The sequence below is a fragment of the Oncorhynchus clarkii genome, chromosome 27, assembly GCF_045791955.1.
Source record: "Oncorhynchus clarkii lewisi isolate Uvic-CL-2024 chromosome 27, UVic_Ocla_1.0, whole genome shotgun sequence".
NCBI classification, from domain to species: domain Eukaryota; kingdom Metazoa; phylum Chordata; class Actinopteri; order Salmoniformes; family Salmonidae; genus Oncorhynchus; species Oncorhynchus clarkii.
The window spans coordinates 21321496-21341838 of NC_092173.1; positions in this window are offsets into that span (position 1 = coordinate 21321496).

Consider the following 20343-nt stretch of genomic DNA (forward strand, 5'->3'; position numbering starts at 1 on the left):
AACTGTTACTGTATAACTGATACTGTCCAACCTTACTGTATAACTGCTACTGTCCAACTGTTACTGTCCAGCTGTTACTGTAGAACTGTTACTGTCCAGCTGTTACTGTCCAGTTGTTACTGTCCAACTGTTTCTGTCCAGCTGTTACTGTATAACTGAGACTGTCCAACTGTGACTGTCTAGCTGTTCTTGTATAACTCTGACTGTATAACTGATACTGTCCACCTGTTACTGTCCAGCTGTTACTGTATAACTGTGACTGTATAACTGACACTGTCCAACTGTTACTGTCCAAATGTTACTGTACAGTTATATAGTTGTATAGTTGTTACTGTATAACTGTTACTGTCCAACTGTTACTGTACAACTGTTACTGTATAACTGATACTGTCCAACTGTTACAGTCCAAATGTTACTGTAGAGTTATATAGTTGTATAGTTGTTACTGTATAACTGTTACTGTACAACTGTTACTCTACAACTGCTACTGTATAACTGATACTGTCCAACTGTTACTGTATAACTGTTACTGTCCAACTGTTACTGTCCAGCTGTTACTGTCCAACTCTTACTGTCCAGCTGTTACTGTATAACTGTGACTGTATAACTGATACTGTCCAACTGTTACTGTCCAAATGTTACTGTACAGTTATATAGTTGTATAGTTGTTACTGTATAACTGTTACTGTACAACTGTTACTCTACAACTGTTACTGTATAACTGATACTGTCCAACTGTTACTGTACAACTGTTGCTGTCCAACTGTTACTGTCCAGCTGTTACTGTATAACTTATACTGTCCAACTGTTACTGTCCAGCTGTTACTGTCCAACTGTTACTGTATAACTGATACTGTCCAACCGTTACTGTATAACTGTTACTGTCCAACTGTTACTGTCCAGCTGTTACTGTATAACTGATACTGTCCAACCGTTACTGTATAACTGTTACTGTCCAACTGTTACTGTCCAGCTGTTACTGTAGAACTGTTACTGTCCAGCTGTTACTGTCCAGCTGTTACTGTCCAACTGTTTCTGTCCAGCTGTTACTGTATAACTGTTACTGTCCAGCTGTTACTGTATAACTGATACTGTCCAACTGTTACTGTCCAACTGTTACTGTCCAACTGTTAATGTATAACTGTTACTGTCCAACTGTTACTGTCCAACTGTTACTGTATAACTGTTACTGTATAAATGTTACTGTCCAACTGTTACTGTATAACTGTTACTGTATAACTGTTACTGTATAACTGATACTGTCTAACTGATACTGTGTAACTGTTACTGTCCAACTGTTACTGTATAACTGATGGTGTCCAACTGTTACTGTATAACTGTTACTGTCCAACTGTTACTGTATAACTGTTACTGTCCAACTGTTACTGTATAACTGTTACTGTATAACTGATGGTGTCCAACTGTTACTGTATAACTGTTACTGTCCAACTGTTACTGTCCAATGAGGACCGTCTACTCCAGATGTGGAGGAACTACCCGTTCACTTGTTTCACTTTTTTCCCATTAACTTAACAGAGCCAGACCACGTCACGTTTTGAAAAAGTTGTAATCTACTTTTGCTGAGATCCTATTTGTCCTGTTACAGGCATGTGGTAATGTACATGTGACTTTCCCAATATGGACTAAGGTGTTCTAAATTTAGCCTTTCCTTGACTCTCCCCTCACCTTCCCCTCCCGCCCCCAGCAGTCATGCCTTCCAGACTGAAAACAATGGACCCCCCCAGGTCCCTCCCCCGGCCTCCCCCTCCCTCGACACACACTCCCTGTGCCATTATGGGACACGCTGCCTCCGCCCTCGTAGGTAGTGTGTGTGTGTGTGTACGTATGTGTGTGTATGTTCTTCTGCGACTTTGTGTGTACACGTTCAGCTGTATTCCCTAGTCCTCTGGAGTCCCATAAGGAAGAGCGGAGAATTAGACCGCTCTTCTCCACGCTGCGCTCCACTGTTTCTTTAACGATGGGGACACTGCTACACAGTACAGGAAGTGACTCTGGGAGCGGCGGAAATAAATTCTCAGACGGCGGGCTGGCGGGCGGGGGCCGCGAGGTGAGGCTGACGTTATGAGGGCAGAAATACGCCATTGAGACCAAGCATGCGACCCTTCTGGACAGGATATCAGTGCCTGTCAACGTATATTTTTCAGGCTCATCCAACTCTATCTGACCTATACTGAATGACCTGCACTTAAGCTAGCCCTGTCTATGACCTAACACCTCACGCATCAGCTATCAGGTCTAACCTTGTGGCGTTTTCCTGGTGCCCTACCCAGGGCACTGTTGTGTACAGTAGCACACAAACAGGAGTCTTGGGGTGATGTGGGTTCATCCTGTTTTGGGATGCTGCTGTAACCTTAAGCAGTGTCATTTTCCTGGAGACATCTGTTATCATTGAAGATTGTGTGGCGGAAGCTTCACTGGTAGCCCTCATTAGTTCACCCTCTCCTCTCCTGTCCTCTGTCCAGACCGCTTTCCAGAGTCCGGGTACATTGCTCTTTGCTCCCACATCTCTCTCATCTCTTTCTTCATATCTCTATATATCTTTTGGTTTGCACAAGCATACTTTGGCCTGTGTTTCTGAGAAAGCTCAGAGTTGATTGTGCACAGTGTGTGTATGTGTGTCTGTGTACATGCATGAAGGTATTTGCATTTGAGAGCATAGAGGGATAGTTTTGTGTGTGTTGTGGAGTGTGTGTGCGTCCGTATGTGTATCTGGGTCTTGTGTGCGTGTGTATATCTGTGTCCAGAATGTGTGTGTCTGTGTGTGTCCGTGTCCATCTCTGTATGGCTGGGTTCCAGTATCAGAGCTAAACCAGTGAGGGGTCTCTGTGTCTCACATCCCTCTTCAGTCAAACACAAACACACACGTCCGGCCAGCCTGGCCCACACTATCTCTCACTGCCTCCTAGTGCCAGAGGCACACACCCTCTCTCTCTCTCTCCTCTCTCCAGGCCCACTCCTCTTCCCACGTTCCTCCTCTCCTCTCTCTGTCTCTCCTCTCTCCAGGCCCACTCCTTATCTTCCCACATTTCTACTCTCCTTTCTCTCCTCTCTCTGTCTCTCCTCTCTCCAGGCCCACTCCTTATCTTCCCACATTTCTCCTCTCCTTTCTCTCCTCTCTCCAGGCCCACTCCTTTTCTTCCCGCGTTCCTCCTCTCCTCTCTCTGTCTCTCCTCTCGCCAAGCCCACTCCTCTTCCCACGTTCCTCCTCTCCTCTCTCTGTCTCTCCTCTCTCCAGGCCCACTCCTTTTCTTCCCATGTTCCTCCTCTCCTCTCTCTGTCTCTCCTGTCTCCAGGCCCACTCCTCTTCCCACGTTCCTCCTCTCCTCTCTCTCTCTCTCCTCTCTCCAGGACCACTCCTCTTCCCACGTTCCTCCTCTCCTCTCTCTGTCTCTCCCCTCTCCAGAACCACTCCTTATCTTCCCACGTTCCTCCTCTCCTCTCTCTGTCTCTCCTGTCTCCAGGCCCACTCCTCTTCCCACGTTCCTCCTCTCCTCTCTCTCTCTCTCCTCTCTCCAGGCCCACTCCTCTTCCCACGTTCCTCCTCTCCTCTCTCTCTCTCTCTCTCCCCTCTCCAGGCCCACTCCTTTTCTTCCCATGTTCCTCCTCTCCTCTCTCTCTCTCCTCTCTCCAGGCCCACTCCTCTTCCCACGTTCCTCCTCTCCTCTCTCTGTCTCTCCTCTCGCCAAGCCCACTCCTCTTCCCACATTCCTCCTCTCCTCTCTCTGTCTCTCCCCTCTCCAGGCCCACTCCTTATCTTTCCACGTTCCTCCTCTCCTCTCTCTGTCTCTCCTGTCTCCAGGCCCACTCCTCTTCCCACGTTCCTCCTCTCCTCTCTCTGTCTCTCCCCTCTCCAGGCCCACTCCCTATCTTACCACGTTTCTCCTCTCCTCTCTCTGTCTCTCCTCTCTCCAGGCCCACTCCTTATCTTCCCACGTTCCTCCTCTCTCTCTCTCCTCTCTCCAGGCCCACTCCTTATCTTCCCACGTTCCTCCTCTCCTCGCTCTCTCTCCTCTCTCCAGGCCCACTCCTCTTCCCACGTTCCTCCTCTCCTCTCTCTGTCTCTCCCCTCTCCAGGCCCACTCCTTATCTTCCCACGTTCCTCCTCTCCTCTCTCTGTCTCTCCTCTCTCCAGGCCCACTCCTTATCTTCCCACGTTCCTCCTCTCCTCTCTCTGTCTCTCCTCTCTCCAGGCCCACTCCTTATCTTCCCACGTTCCTCCTCTCCTCTCTCTCTCTCCTCTCTCCAGGCCCACTCCTTATCTTCCCACGTTCCTCCTCTCCTCTCTCTCTCTCCTCTCTCCAGGCCCACTCCTCTTCCCACGTTCCTCCTCTCCTCTCTCTGTCTCTCCCCTTTCCAGACCCACTCCTTATCTTCCCATGTTCCTCCTCTCCTCTCTCTCTCTCTCCTCTCTCCAGGCCCACTCCTCTTCGCACGTTCCTCCTCTCCTCTCTCTGTCTCTCCCCTCTCCAGGCCCACTGCTTATCTTCCCACGTTCCTCCTCTCCTCTCTCTCTCTCTCCTGTCTCCAGGCCCACTCCTCTTCCCACGTTCCTCCTCTCCTCTCTCTGTCTCTCCCCTCTCCAGGCCCACTCCCTATCTTACCACGTTTCTCCTCTCCTCTCTCTGTCTCTCCTCTCTCCAGGCCCACTCCTTATCTTCCCACGTTCCTCCTCTCCTCTCTCTCTCTCTTCTCTCCATGCCCACTCCTCTTTTCACGTTCCTCCTCTCCTCTCTCTGTCTCTCCCCTCTCCAGACCCACTCCTTATCTTCCCACGTTCCTCCTCTCCTCTCTCTGTCTCTCCTCTCTCCAGGCCCACTCTTCTTCCCACGTTCCTCCTCTCCTCTCTCTCTCTCTCCCCTCTCCAGGCCCACTCCTTATCTTCCCACGTTCCTCCTCTCCTCTCTCTGTCTCCCCTCTCTCCAGGCCCACTCCTTATCTTCGCACGTTCCTCCTCTCCTCTCTCTCTCTCTCCCCTCTCCAGGCCCACTCCTCTTCCCACGTTCCTCCTCTCCTCTCTCTCTCTCTCCCCTCTCCAGGCCCACTCCTTTTCTTCCCACGTTCCTCCTCTCCTCTCTCTCTCTCTCCTCTCTCCAGGCCCACTCCTTATCTTCCCACGTTCCTCCTCTCCTCTCTCTCTCTCTCCCCTCTCCAGGCCCCCTCCTCTTCCCACGTTCCTCCTCTCCTCTCTCTCTCTCTCCCCTCTCCAGGCCCACTCCCTATCTTCCCACGTTCCTCCTCTCCTCTCTCTCTCTCTCCCCTCTCCAGGCCCACTCCTTTTCTTCCCACGTTCCTCCTCTCCTCTCTCTCTCTCTCCTCTCTCCAGGCCCACTCCTTATCTTCCCACGTTCCTCCTCTCCTCTCTCTGTCTCTCCTTTCTCTGCTGTGTTTTCCTATTTCCCCCCTCCAGTTCAGAACCTCTTGTACATCTCATTGTCTCCCTGCTCTTCATCTTTCTCCACTTCCTGTGTCCTGCTCCTTGTGCCCCCTACACCCTTTCCTCCTTCCTCCCCCGTTTCTCCCTCTCTCTCTCTCTCTTCTCGCGACGTGACTTTTAGCACAGACAGTGGGGCCACTGCCAGCAAACTGGGGCAGGAGGCTGGAGCTGAGATGCACATACACACACACACACACACACATACACACACTCCCCGAAATACACAAGGAACTTCGGTTCACACCAATGTCTAGTACACTTTATCTTTGTCCCTTGCAAATTTCCTTTCACATCAGGGGTTACAGATTTCCTATGAGCTCACTATTTGGGTTGTAACATTATATAAGATGTTATAAGTATATACATCTACTATTATACAGTAATTATATAGTAATGTTCATAGTATTTACGTTTCCCCACGTGATGATAATATGTGATGAAGAGGCTCTGCGCCGTCATCGCACTGTGACAGCAATGCAGTTGAAACTCTGTCCCAACTCAAAGTTGATTTGAGCTAGATTCCTTTATGCTGGGTAAACTATGAACGTTTTCAGCCTGACTTTACTGTTTTAAATGTTTTAAATGTTTGTGATTTTCACTGTAATTTTCTTGGGAAAACGGATTCCTTCACCTGGAGCTAAAAATAAATGACAAACTAAAAACTTTGTTGTCCTGCACTTCTCTGATCACCTCACTAGGCCCTGAAGATTCTACTTCAAGTCTCACAATAGACATTAACGGGAAAAGGAAGTCAAGTTCACACTCACTCCCATCTTTATTCTTTAATAACCGAAGAACCAACTTTTGCCTTGTCCCTGTTACGTGGATTGGAACAGGGAAACCCAAGAGCAGACTCAGATGAGGAGACTGGGATGAAGTAACCAAGATATTTATTGAAACACAGGGGGGAGATGGAGTGCTGGACAGAGGAAGCTCGGGCGGGTTGCCGGAAACCATGTGTGGAGGCTGAGGCTGGAGGGAGAGGGGTTGGGACAGGGTAAGCAGGTCCGGAGGGGAATCCAAGGGAGCAGTAGAGTGGGGAATCCAGGGCACAGTAGTGGGATGAGGAGATGTGGGACTGGAGACAGGGACCACAGTCAGAGCGGGCAGAATGAGCAGAGATTACAATCTGCTAGTGTGGAAGTGGCAGGACTGAGTATTTGTAGAGGTCTTGATTATGGAACAGGTTGCAGCTGGTGGAGATCTGCTCAAACTCTAGCACACCTATCTCTGCCCACACAGTCACACACACAGAGAGAGAGGGAGAGGGAGAGGGTGAGAGCACTGGGGGAGTGGTGGTAGGTCAAGGAGACACAGGATGAGCAGTAGAGGGCGTGGCAGGAGTAGATGTGACAGTCCCACTCTCAGCCTGATCTACATTCTCAACACACAGCAGAACAGCCAAACATCCACTCTTGGCTGGTTATCTGGTTAGTCAGAACAGTTGACCAAGTATGTGTGCTGAATAGTCATCACTATCAGGGGCTTTGGAACCCTGGCTATGTACTGTAGCTGGAGATTATCTGTTGTTCAAATTGAAAGCTCTGTTGAGCAAGACTGGGCCATGTGATCCTGGGAACGAGATAGTCTTGGTGTGCCCAGAGACAGAGAGGGAATAAGTGAGAGCGCGATAGAGAGAAGGAGGGAATGTATATATGTGTGTATACAGACAGTGGGGAGAACAAGTATTTGATACACTCCCGATTTTGCAGGTTTTCCTAATTACAAAGCATGTAGAGGTCTGTAATTTTTATCATAGTTACACTTCAACTGTGAGAGACGGAATCTAAAACAAAAATCCAGAAAATCACATTGTATGATTTTTAAGTAATTAATTAGCATTTTATTGCATGACATAAGTATTTGATCACCTACCAACCAGTAAGAATTCCGGCTCTCGCAGACCTAGTTTGTCTTTAAGAATCCCTCCTGTTCTCCACTCATTACCTGTATTAACTGCACCTGTTTGAACTTGTTACCTGTATAAAAGACACCTGTCCACACACTCAATCAAACAGACTCCAACCTCTCCACAATGGCCAAGACCAGACAGCTGTGTAAGGACATCAGGGATAAAATTGTAGACCTGCACAAGGCTGGGATGGGCTACAGGACAATAAGCAAGCAACTTGGTGAGAAGGCAACAACTGTTGGTGCAATTATTAGAAAATGGATGAAGTTCAAGATGACGGTCAATCACCCTCGGTCTGAGGCTCCATGCAAGATCTCACCTCGTGGGGCATCAATGATCATGAGGAAGGTGAGGGACTATCCCAGAACTTCATGGCAGGACCTGGTCAATGACCTGAAGAGAGCTGGGACCACAGTCTCAAAGAAAACCACTAGTAACACACTTCGCCGTCATGGATTAAAATCCTGCAGCGCACGCAATGTCCCCCTGCTCAAGCCAGCGCATGTCCAGGCCCGTCTGAAGTTTGCCAATGACCATCTGGATGATCCAAAGGAGGAATGGGAGAAGGTCATGTGGTCTGATGAGACAAAAATAGAGCTTTTTGGTCTAAACTCCACTCGCCGTGTTTGGAGGAAGAAGAAGGATGAGTACAACCCCAAGAACACCATCCCAACCGTGAAGCATGGAGGTGGAAACATCATTCGTTGGGGATGCGTTTCTGCAAAGGGGACAGGATGACTGCACCGTATTGAGGGGAGGTTGGATGGGGCCATGTATCGCGAGATCTTGGCCAACAACCTCCTTCCCTCAGTAAGAGCATTGAAGATGGGTCGTGGCTGGGTCTTCCAGCATGACAACGACCCAAAACACACAGCCAGGGCAACTAAGGAGTGGCTCCATAAGAAGCATCTCAAGGTCATGGAGTGGCCTAGCCAGTCTCCAGACCTGAACCCAATAGAAAATCTTTGGAGGGAGCTGAAAGTCCGTATTGCCCAGCGACAGCCCCAAAACCTGAAGGATCTGGAGAAGGTCTGTATGGAGGAGTGGGCCAAAATCCATCCTGCATTGTGTGCAAACCTGGTCAAGAACTACAGGAAACGTACAGTGCCTTGCAAAAGTTTTCGGCCCCCTTGAACTTTGCAACCTTTTGCCACATTTCAGGCTTCAAACATAAAGATATAAAACTATACTTTTTTGTGAAGAATCAACAACAAGTGGGACACAATCATGAAGTGGAACGACATTTATTGGATATTTCAAACTTTTTTAACAAATCAAAAACTGAAAAATTGGGCGTGCAAAATTATTCAGCCCCTTTACTTTCAGTGCAGCAAACTCTCTCCAGAAGTTCAGTGAGGATCTCTGAATGATCCAATGTTGATCTAAATGACTAATGATGATAAATACAATCCACCTGTGTGTAATCAAGTCTCCGTATAAATGTACCTGCACTGTGATAGTCTCAGAGGTCCGTTAAAAGCGCAGAGAGCATCATGAAGAACAAGGAACACACCAGGCAGGTCCGAGATACTGTTGTGAAGAAGTTTAAAGCCGGATTTGGATACAAAAAGATTTCCCAAGCTTTAAACATCCCAAGGAGCACTGTGCAAGCGATAATATTGAAATGGAAGGAGTATCAGACCACTGCAAATCTACCAAGACCTGGCCGTCCCGCTAAACGTTCAGCTCATACAAGGAGAAGACTGATCAGAGATGCAGCCAAGAGGCCCATGATCACTCTGGATGAACTGCAGAGATCTACAGCTGAGGTGGGAGACTCTGTCCATAGGACAACAATCAGTCGTATATTGCACAAATCTGGCCTTTATGGAAGAGTGGCAAGAAGAAAGCCATTTCTTAAAGATATCCATAAAAAGTGTCGTTTAAAGTTTGCCACAAGCCACCTGGGAGACACACCAAACATGTGGAAGAAGGTGCTCTGGTCAGATGAAACCAAAATTGAACTTTTTCGCAACAATGCAAAACGTTATGTTTGGCGTAAAAGCAACACAGCTGAACACACCATCCCCACTGTCAAACATGGTGGTGGCAGCATCATGGTTTGGGCCTGCTTTTCTTCAGCAGGGACAGGGAAGATGGTTCAAATTGATGGGAAGATGGATGGAGCCAAATACAGGACCATTCTGGAAGAAAACCTGATGGAGTCTGCAAAAGACCTGAGACTGGGACGGAGATTTGTCTTCCAACAAGACAATGATCCAAAACATAAAGCAAAATCTACAATGGAATGGTTCAAAAATAAACATATCCAGGTGTTAGAATGGCCAAGTCAAAGTCCAGACCTGAATCCAATCGAGAATCTGTGGAAAGAACTGAAAACTGCTGTTCACAAATGCTCTCCATCCAACCTCACTGAGCTCGAGCTGTTTTGCAAGGAGGAATGGGAAAAAAATTCAGTCTCTCGATGTGCAAAACTGATAGAGACATACCCCAAGCGACTTACAGCTGTAATCGCAGCAAAAGGTGGCGCTACAAACATTTAACTTAAGGGGGCTGAATAATTTTGCATGCCCAATTTTCCAGTTTTTGATTTGTTAAAAAAGTTTGAAATATCCAATAAACGTCGTTCCACTTCATGATTGTGTCCCACTTGTTGTTGATTCTTCACAAAAAAATACAGTTTTATATCTTTATGTTTGAAGCCTGAAATGTGGCAAAAGGTCGCAAAGTTCAAGGGGGCCGAATACTTTCGCAAGGCACTGTATGATCTCTGTAATTGCAAACAAAGGTTTCTGTACCAAATATTAAGTTCTGCTTTTCTGATGTATCAAATACTTATGTCATGCAATAAAATGCAAAATAAATTACTTAAAAATCATACAATGTGATTTTCTGGATTTTTTTTTAGATACCGTCTATCACAGTTGAAGTGTACCTATGATAAGAATTACAGACCTACATGCTTTGTAAGTAGGAAAACTTACAAAATCGGCAGTGTATCAAATACTTGTTCTCCCCACTGTACATACGTACGTACGTACGTACGTACATACATACATACATACAGTACATACAGTGTAACGGTCGTCGTATGAAGGAGAAGAGGAGGACCAATGCGCAGCGTGGTAAGTGTCCATATTTAATAGAACAAACTGAACTCGACAAAATACAAAAATAACAAAGTGAAGTAACAAACCGAAACAGTTCCGTGTGGAACACACAGACACAGGAAACAATCACACACAACTCAAAAGTGAAACCAGGCTATCTAAGTATGGTTCTCAATCAGGGACAATGATTGACAGCTGCCTCTGATTGAGAACCATACCAGGCCAAACACAGAATCCCAAATTATAGAAAAAGGAACATAGACTGCCCACCCCAACTCATGCCCTGACCATACTAAAAAAAAAGACAAAACAAAGGAACTAAGGTCAGAACGTGACATACAGTACCAGTCAAAAGTGTGGACACACCTACTCATTCAAGGGTTTTTCTTTATTTTAACTATTTTCTACATTGTAGAATAATCGTGAAGACATCAAAACTATGAAATAACACATTTTATAAATGAGATTCTTCAAAGTAGCCACCCTTTGCCTTGATGATAGCTTTGCACACTCTTGACATTCTCTCAACCAGCTTCACCTGCAATGCTTTTCATCCTATCAAAGACAGACAGAAAGGAGTATGGAGGGGCATCACCAAGCCAAGGAGATGTTCTCACTGAGTCATACCACTCCGGTGTGTGGGTGCGCGTATTTGTTTGTGTGCAGGAATTTGTGCATTTGTGTGTGTGTTATCAGAGGGTAGTGGTGAATAGAGCAACATGCTCCCAGAGGAACATGCTTACACCCATCCTCCATCCCCGTTCACAACGCCCTAGCAAAACTGAAACCTTCTTGATGGTAACAGGGCTCACTGTTGCCCCTTGTGGTCAGTTACCACATCATCTCCCGACGTCTGCAGGCATGGATGGATGTCGAATACTGACTTGTATCACGGGTGACCTGGCTGGGATGGAGTGGACCTGGGACTATCACCTGGCTGTGATGGAGTGGACCTGGAACTATCACCTGGCTGGGACTATCACCTGGCTGGGATGGAGTGGACCTGAGACTATCACCTGGCTGGGATGGTGTGAACCTGGGACTATCACCTGGCTGGGATGGAGTGGACCTGAGACTATCACCTGGCTGAGACTATCACCTGGCTGGGATGGAGTGGACCTGGGACTATCACCTGGCTGTGATGGAGTGGACCTGGGACTATCACCTGGCTGGAATGGAGTGGACCTGAGACTATCACCTGGCTGTGATGGAGTGGACCTGGGACTATCACCTGGCTGGGATGGAGTGGACCTGGGACTATCACCTGGCTGTGATGGAGTGGACCTGGGACTATCACCTGGCTGGGATGGAGTGGACCTGGGAATATCACCTGGCTGGGATGGAGTGGACCTGGGACTATCACCTGGCTGGGATGGAGTGGACCTGGGACTATCACCTGGCTGTGTTTATAGCCAGTCCAAACACAGGCCAGCCACTGATGCTAATGGGGGTACCAATCTACGGCTGTATGACACACTTAGTCTTTCGAACTTTCCTCTCGCTGACACGTGCTCAAGTACAACACACTCACCCATCCAATGCAGCATTCACATACAGTACAGTACTTGGGATAATTCATTTTTCTCAATAACAAAAATCTTGAGTCTCAAACTCTGAGGAGACTGAGGACACTATGACTACACACACACATACACACACACACACACACACGCACACAGACACACAGAAGCAAGAAACAACACCCTTGGTTTGCTTCTCACTACATCTACAGCACCCACTGCTAAAACAAAGTCTAGTGGAATGAAAGTGAGAGTAATTTATGGACCCTGTCAAACTGTACAGAATATTAATGGACTGCTTTTAAGGATGTAACTTAATATGCTGCAGAGGTAACACCCCGCTCTCAATGCTTCATTACCTTTTTGTACTCAGTCCACCAACCACCAACCCTTTCCAACACACACACACACCCATGCATGCACGCCTCAAACACACACATAGGCACACAAACACACACTAGCACATTCACACACACGCACGCACAAACACACACAGACACACACACACACAGACAGACACACACTCACACAGGTGCCTGTTGCCTGTCCAGTCCAGACCCAGCCCACGCTTGACATCACCGCATCAAACAACAGCATCAAAGCATCAACCACTGCTCCAACTGATACAGCCACTCCCTCTCACTGACACATGCCAACAATCACACCAACTAGCACTCTCATATTCATCAACAGTCGCACAAGCAAACACATACTCATTTTGCATATGATAATGTACTTTTACTCACACAAACACACAGTCACACACACACACATACAGTACCATACCAAAGTTTGGACACACATACTCATTCAAGGGTTTTTCTTTATTTTTTACTATTTTCTACATTGTAGAATAATAGTGAAGACATCAAAACTATGAAATAACACATATGGAATCATGTAGTAACCAAAAAGATGTTAAAGAAATCAAAGATTGTTGAAAGTATCAAAGATTCTTTGCCTTGATGACAACTTTGCACACTCTTGGCATTCTCTCAACCAGCTTCACCTGAAATACTTTTCCAACAGTCTTGAAGGAGTTCCCATATATGCTGAGCACTTGTTGGCTGCTTTTCCTTCACTCTGCAGTCCAACTCATCCAAACCATCTCAATTGGGTTGAGGTCGGGTGATTGGGGAGGTCAGGTCATCTGATGCAGCACTCTATCACTCTTCTTCTTGGTCAAATAGTCCTTAAACAGCCTGGAGGTGTGTTGGGTCATTGTCCTGTTGAAAAACAAATGATAGTCCCACTAAGCGAAAACCAGATGAGGTGGCGTATCGCTGTAGAATGCTGTGGTAGCCATGCTGGTTAAGTGTGCCTTGAATTCTAAATAAATCACAGAATGTGTCACCAGCAAACATCCCCCACACCATCACACCTCCTCCTCCATGCTTCACGGTGGGAACCACACATTTGGAAGATCATTTGTTCACCTACTTTACGTCTCACAAAGACACGGCTGTTGGAACCAAAAATCACAAATTTGGACACATCAGACCAAATGACAGATTTCCACCGGTCTAATGTCCGTTACTCGTGTTTATTGGCCAAAGCAAGTCTCTTCTTATTATTGGTATCCTTTAGTAGTGGTTTCTTTGCAGTAATTTGACCATGAAGGCCTGATTCACGCAGTCTCCTCTAAACAGTTGATGTTGAGATGTGTCTGTTACTTGAACTCTGTGAAGCATTTATTTAGGCTGCGATTTCTGAGGCTGGTAACTCTAATGAACTTATCCTCTGCAGCATGGGTCTTCCTTTCCTGTGGCAGTCCTCACGAGAGCCAGTTTCATCATAGCTCTTGATGGTTTTTATGACTGCATTTGAAGAAACTTTCAAAGTTCATGAAATTTTACAGATTGACTAACCTTCATGCCTCAAAGTAATGATACTGCTGTTTCTCTTTGCTTATTTGAGCTGTTCTTGCCATAATATGGACTTGGTCTTTTACCAAATAGGGCTATGTTCTGTATACCAACCATACCTTGTCACAACACAACTGATTGGCTCAAATGTATTAAGACATTTATTAAAATTCCACAAATGAACACCTGTTAATTGAAATGCATTTGAGGTGACTACCTCGAAGCTGGTTGAGAGAATGCCAAGAGTGTGCAAAGTTGTCATCAAGGCAAAGGGTGGCTACTTTGAAGAATCTCAAATATAAAATATATTTGACACTTTTAACACTTTTTTGGTTACTACATGAATCCTTATGAGTTATTTCATAGTTTTGATGTCTTCACAGTTATTCTACAATGTAGAAAATAGTGAAAACAAAGAAAAACCCTGGAATGAGTAGGTGTGTCCAAACGTTTGATATGTACTGTACACACACGTATGCTTGAAAACGCACACACACACACACACACACACACACACACACACACACACACACACACACACACACACACACACACACACACACACACACACACACACACACACACACACACACACACACACACACACACACACACACTCACACACACACACACACACACACCACTCCTCTGTCAGCATGGTAATTGGTTTGCATGCCAGCACATTAGCTTTCAGATCATCCTGTCCCCCTGTAGGCATGTAAAGTCTCTCTCTCCTTAATTCTACCTCTTTCTTGTTCTCTCTCTCTCTTCCTCTCCACCTCTCATCCTCTCCTCCTCTTCACTGATAGATAGACATCTCCTTATTATCCACATGTGAATGAATGTGTTTGTTCTGACCCTGCCTGTCTGCCTGCCATGCCTCTGTTCTGTTCTGAGCTCCAGAGCTGGCTCAGCCAGCCAGCCAGCCACACAGTCAGCCAGCCTCCCAGCCAGCCAGTCAGCCAGGCCACGGGGGCTCCGTCTGGACTTGTCAGGCCTCCGCTGTGCTGGATGTTCCCATTCTGACTGTAAAGGACCCTGTTTACCCTGTGCTTCCCCACAGCTTCCAGCATCCATACATTACTTATTCATTATCCTGAGCTGCTTAGAATGTAGTACAACTAGCAGTTCCATGGAGGCTGGTACACGTGTATACATGCTTTGTTATTACAGAACATATTTTTGTCTTCAATTAAGTTGTAGATTGTAGTGGGTGGTGGGTTGTGAAGGTGTTGTTCTGTGTGGGTAAGGGTGGGTAGGTGTGCGGGACAAGAGGCATTGTGGTCGTATTTGTGTGCGTCTTCATCTCTTTGTGTGTATGTGTTTTGGGCGTGTGTGTGTTCATGTGTGTATATGTGTGCTTACAGCAAGCTGAGAGGAACAGGATGGGTGGTTCTGTCAAGGCAGATGCCCACATTTGAGTCAATCATAGGGCAGGAAATTGAAATGGCACTCTGTCACACACACACACACACACACACACACACACACACTTGAAAATAATGCATTTATTAATTGCATTGTGGTGTTGTAGGCTAGTCTAGATAATTGTGTTGTCCATAAACAAGATCAATAATCAATAGGGGAGCTTTTTAAGCTGTGTGTCTCATGTATTTTCTGTTCTTTCATGAGCAATGACATGCCTGGCCTCTCCGCTGCCTATCAGCTATTACTCTATGTTCATGTGCATTTATATAGAAACTTGGAGCAGCTTTGAATGGTTAACCTATTGCACATTGGGACAAATGATCTACCTACCACTGTTGTCACTATGAATGGTGGATATGCACCATTCAAAGCATTAGGAACACCTTCTTAAGATTAGGTTGTACACCCTTTTTGCCTCAGAACAGTCTCAATTCGTCGGGGCATGGAATATACAAGGTGTCGAAAATGTTCCACAGGGATGCTGGCCCATGTTGACTCCAATGCTTCCCACAGTTGTGTCAAGTTGGCTGGATGTCCTTTGGGTGGTGGATCATTCTTGATACACACTGTTGCCCTTGAAAAACCCAACAGCATTGCAGTTCTTGACACACTCAAACCAGTGTGCCTGGAACTTACTACCATACCCTTAATAATCCTTCTTCAACCTGTCTCCTCACCTTCATCTACACTGATTGAAGGGGATTTAATAAGGGATCATAGCTTTCACCTGGATTCACTTGATCAGTTGGTCCTGATATATGGCAGTATAGACAGTTAGACTGGTAGTCTATATTGACCTGGGGTATAGTAAGCGTGCAGAAAAGCATAGTGCATAAGGGAAGTAGGCATATGAAAGCCGATGAGGAAATGTGGCTATATGGAAGAAATTATATTGTAAAACCTGCAAAAGGGCGAATGTAAACCATCCTCTGTGCCCAATAAAAAGCCAAACAACACTCCCCAAAGCCCAAAAAAATGGTACAAACCTCCCCTATTTTGGTCAGTGGAGGGTGATGGTGCTGGTAGGTCAAAGTTTAATTCATGCTGGTAGGTCAAAGATTAATTCATGTATGCCTAAATTCAGGTATAGATATCACTTACCCTTTCATTTCTTGACCAGTTTGTTTATAGGCAAGTTTGTAGCCAGTTTGTAGGCAAGTTCTCTGCATTTGAGGCTACTAATGTGCCAGTTTGTAGGCAAGTTCTCTGCATTTGAGGCTACTAATGTGCCAGTTTGTAGGCAAGTTCTCCGCATTTGAGGCTACTAATGTGCCAGTTTGTAGGTAAGTTCTCTGCATTTGAGGCTACTAATGTGCCAGTTTGTAGGTACGTTCTCTGCATTTGAGGCTACTAATGTGCCAGTTTGTAGGTAAGTTCTCTGCATTTGAGGCTACTAATGTGCCAGTTTGTCGGCAAGTTCTCTGCATTTGAGGCTACTAATGTGCCAGTTTGTAGGCAAGTTCTCTGCATTTGAGGCTACTAATGTGCCAGTTTGTAGGCAAGTTCTCTGCATTTGAGGCTACTAATGTGCCAGTTTGTAGGCAAGTTCTCTGCATTTGAGGCTACTAATGTGCCAGTTTGTAGGCAAGTTCTCTGCATTTGAGGCTACTAATGTGCCAGTTTGTAGGCAAGTTCTCTGCATTTGAGGCTACTAATGTGCCAGTTTGTAGGCAAGTTCTCTGCATTTGAGGCTACTAATGTGCCAGTTTGTAGGTAAGTTCTTTGCATTTGAGGCTACTAATGTGCCAGTTTGTAGGCAAGTTCTCTGCATTTTAGGCTACTACTGTGCCAGTTTGTAGGCAAGTTCTCTGCATTTGAGGCTACTACTGTGCCAGTTTGTAGGCAAGTTCTCTGCATTTGAGGCTACTAATGTGCCAGTTTGTAGGCAAGTTCTCTGCATTTGAGGCTACTACTGTGCCAGTTTGTAGGCAAGTTCTCTGCATTTGAGGCTACTAATGTGCCAGTTTGTAGGCAAGTTCTCTGCATTTGAGGCTACTAATGTGCCAGTTTGTAGGCAAGTTCTCTGCATTTGAGGCTACTACTGTGCCAGTTTGTAGGCAAGTTCTCTGCATTTGAGGCTACTAATGTGCCAGTTTGTAGGTAAGTTCTTTGCATTTGAGGCTACTACTGTGCCAGTTTGTAGGCAAGTTCTCTGCATTTGAGGCTACTAATGTGCCAGTTTGTAGGCAAGTTCTCTGCATTTGAGGCTACTAATGTGCCAGTTTGTAGGCAAGTTCTCTGCATTTGAGGATACTAATGTGCCAGTTTGTAGGCAAGTTCTCTGCATTTGAGGCTACTAATGTGCCAGTTTGTAGGCAAGTTCTCTGCATTTGAGGCTACTAATGTGCCAGTTTGTAGGCAAGTTCTCTGCATTTGAGGCTACTAATGTGCCAGTTTGTAGGTAAGTTCTCTGCATTTGAGGCTACTAATGTGCCAGTTTGTAGGCAAGTTCTCTGCATTTGAGGCTACTAATGTGCCAGTTTGTAGGTAAGTTCTCTGCATTTGAGGCTACTAATGTGCCAGTTTGTCGGCAAGTTCTCTGCATTTGAGGCTACTAATGTGCCAGTTTGTAGGCAAGTTCTCTGCATTTGAGGCTACTAATGTGCCAGTTTGTAGGCAAGTTCTCTGCATTTGAGGCTACTAATGTGACAGTTTGTGGGCAAGTTCTCTGCATTTGAGGCTACTAATGTGCCAGTTTGTAGGCAAGTTTTCTGCATTTGAGGCTACTAATGTGCCAGTTTGTAGGCAAGTTCTCTGCATTTGAGGCTACTAATGTGCCAGTTTGTAGGCAAGTTCTCTGCATTTGAGGCTACTAATGTGCCAGTTTGTAGGTACGTTCTCTGCATTTGAGGCTACTAATGTGCCAGTTTGTAGGCAAGTTCTCTGCATTTGAGGCTACTAATGTGCCAGTTTGTAGGTAAGTTCTCTGCATTTGAGGCTACTAATGTGCCAGTTTGTGGGCAAGTTCTCTGCATTTGAGGCTAATAATGTGCCAGTTTGTAGGCAAGTTCTCTGCATTTGAGGCTACTAATGTGCCAGTTTGTAGGTAAGTTCTTTGCATTTGAGGCTACTAATGTGCCAGTTTGTAGGCAAGTTCTCTGCATTTTAGGCTACTACTGTGCCAGTTTGTAGGCAAGTTCTCTGCATTTGAGGCTACTACTGTGCCAGTTTGTAGGCAAGTTCTCTGCATTTGAGGCTACTAATGTGCCAGTTTGTAGGCAAGTTCTCTGCATTTGAGGCTACTACTGTGCCAGTTTGTAGGCAAGTTCTCTGCATTTGAGGCTACTAATGTGCCAGTTTGTAGGCAAGTTCTCTGCATTTGAGGCTACTAATGTGCCAGTTTGTAGGCAAGTTCTCTGCATTTGAGGCTACTACTGTGCCAGTTTGTAGGCAAGTTCTCTGCATTTGAGGCTACTAATGTGCCAGTTTGTAGGTAAGTTCTTTGCATTTGAGGCTACTACTGTGCCAGTTTGTAGGCAAGTTCTCTGCATTTGAGGCTACTAATGTGCCAGTTTGTAGGCAAGTTCTCTGCATTTGAGGCTACTAATGTGCCAGTTTGTAGGCAAGTTCTCTGCATTTGAGGATACTAATGTGCCAGTTTGTAGGCAAGTTCTCTGCATTTGAGGCTACTAATGTGCCAGTTTGTAGGCAAGTTCTCTGCATTTGAGGCTACTAATGTGCCAGTTTGTAGGCAAGTTCTCTGCATTTGAGGCTACTAATGTGCCAGTTTGTAGGTAAGTTCTCTGCATTTGAGGCTACTAATGTGCCAGTTTGTAGGCAAGTTCTCTGCATTTGAGGCTACTAATGTGCCAGTTTGTAGGTAAGTTCTCTGCATTTGAGGCTACTAATGTGCCAGTTTGTCGGCAAGTTCTCTGCATTTGAGGCTACTAATGTGCCAGTTTGTAGGCAAGTTCTCTGCATTTGAGGCTACTAATGTGCCAGTTTGTAGGCAAGTTCTCTGCATTTGAGGCTACTAATGTGACAGTTTGTGGGCAAGTTCTCTGCATTTGAGGCTACTAATGTGCCAGTTTGTAGGCAAGTTTTCTGCATTTGAGGCTACTAATGTGCCAGTTTGTAGGCAAGTTCTCTGCATTTGAGGCTACTAATGTGCCAGTTTGTGGGCAAGTTCTCTGCATTTGAGGCTAATAATGTGCCAGTTTGTAGGCAAGTTCTCTGCATTTGAGGCTACTAATGTGCCAGTTTGTAGGCAAGTTCTCTGCATTTGAGGCTACTAATGTGACAGTTTGTGGGCAAGTTCTCTGCATTTGAGGCTACTAATGTGCCAGTTTGTAGGCAAGTTCTCTGCATTTGAGGCTACTAATGTGCCAGTTTGTAGGCAAGTTCTCTGCATTTGAGGCTACTAATGTGCCAGTTTGTAGGCAAGTTCTCTGCATTTGAGGCTACTAATGTGCCAGTTTGTAGGCAAGTTCTCTGCATTTGATGCTACTAATGTGCCAGTTTGTAGGCAAGTTCTCTGCATTTGAGGCTACTAATGTGCCAGTTTGTAGGCAAGTTCTCTGCATTTGAGGCTACTAAGCCCATGAAACTAGTCTGTGAGATTCTTGACATGTTTATCAAGCTCAGACTCCATGTCATGAGTTGAAATATTGTGTGTATCTGCTACTCTGTCATAGTCTGTCTTTCACACAGGTACGTGTGAGTTTTATTTATTGTCGTTGTACCTCTTCAGTGTCATTCAGTCTATTTTTTCCTCCCTTGCTGATCTTCAAATGAACTTCTTCCCTTCTCTCACTTCTCTAATTTCCTGGTTGCTCTCTCAAGAACCTCAAGGGGGGCTAGACCTCTGATTGTTTTCCTCTATACTACACTCTTAATAAAAGTGCTATCTAGAACCTAAAAGTGTTTTTAGGCTGTTCCTATAGGAGAACCCTTTGAAGAACTTGTTTTGGTTCCAAGTAAAAACCCTTTCCTCAGAGGGTTCTACATGGAACCAAAAATGGTTCTACCTGGAACTAAAAAGGATTCTACCTGGAACCAAAAGGTTTTTTTCCTATGGGGACAGCCGTATAACCCTTTTGGAACCCTTTTTCTAAGAGTGTATACGATATGATGATATCTGCCCTGTAACAAC